Genomic DNA, 1,368 nt, shown 5'->3' with positions numbered 1-1,368 from the left:
GAGACAAAAAAAAAAAAAGTGAGCATTTGACTCATGTGAATGTGACTCTTATTCATTTTACTGCTAGTTCTTTGCCAGGATACTTCTTGGTGGACACCAAAGTTCACTTTCAAGGGCCACTTATCACGCATTCTCATACCTGAGAACCTGCTCAGAGAAAGTATCCCTTTCTGAAGAAGCGAAGTCATAGAGATGGACCATGGCTTGCCTTAAGATAGGAACCCTGAGTTTGCATTCTAAGTCACAAACATCCCAAGCAGCAGAAAGGTCCTGTTATTCCAAGACATTAATAGAGATGCGTCTTTGGTGGAACTGAGCCCAGCAGTGTGCATGTGTGTGTGTGAGTGTGTGCACATTGCATATGTGCACAAGTGTGTAAGCAGGTGTGAGTTCAAGTTCCTAACAGACAACTGTCCCTCTGAATCATGTGCCAGCCACTCAGCATTACAAGTGACAAGAGCCTGGTTGCTTGGGCTTCGGCATCAACTCACCTGGACAACTCTTTCTCTCATAGTCATGTGTACTATGTCCAGGTGACAGGAATCTCTGCCCACTTTGTCCATGTGACCCTAAGGCCATTTTCTGCTCCCAAATTCCACCAACTCTCATACATGAGTAGGAGTCTGGGAGGAAGCCCAGAAGAAACAGAGTAGTGGTACTGAGATACTTCCCATCCTCCAGCCATCCAATTATACCATGGAATTGCCGAAGCTGAAATCCTACCTCACTGAAATCACCTGTATTCATTTTCTATTGACACATAGCAAATGACCACAAACTGGACAACTTAAAACATACATTTATAATCTCACAGTTTCCGTGGCGCAGGGGTCTGGGCAGGCTTTGTGAGGTTCTCCGTTGCAGGATCTCACCAGGCTGAAATCAAGGTATCAGCCAGGCTACTTTTCACCCGGAGATATGATGGGAAGAGCCCATTTCCAAGTTCCCTCAGGTTGTTGGCAGAATTAATTTGCTTGTGGTTGTATGACTGAGGTTTTCAGCCACTATAGGCATCCCACCACTCCTTGACATGAGAGCCTCTCCATAGGCAGTTTGCTCCATGGCCTCTTAAAGGCCAGTCAGGGGGTGAGACAGCCTTACATATCTCATGTAAGCACGGGAATGGCATCTCTTCACTTTTGCTTTGCTCTGTGGGTTTGAAGCAAGGCACAGCCCTGGCCACATTTGAGAGGAAAGGATTATGCAAAGATGTAGACACCAGGAGGTGAGGGGGACCATGGGGAATCACCTTCAGATCTATCCACCACAACAGATAAGGAAAATGTCCAGAAGTCAGTACATTCTGTTTTTTTTTTTTTTTTTTTTTTTTTTTTTTTTTTTTTTTTTTTCAATGGGCGATTTCTTCGC

Source organism: Tupaia chinensis, unplaced genomic scaffold (assembly GCF_000334495.1).
Source record: "Tupaia chinensis unplaced genomic scaffold, TupChi_1.0 Scaffold143814_1, whole genome shotgun sequence".
Taxonomy (NCBI): domain Eukaryota; kingdom Metazoa; phylum Chordata; class Mammalia; order Scandentia; family Tupaiidae; genus Tupaia; species Tupaia belangeri.
The sequence above is the reverse complement of the archived record's forward strand: the minus strand, read 5'-3'. Positions refer to the sequence as shown.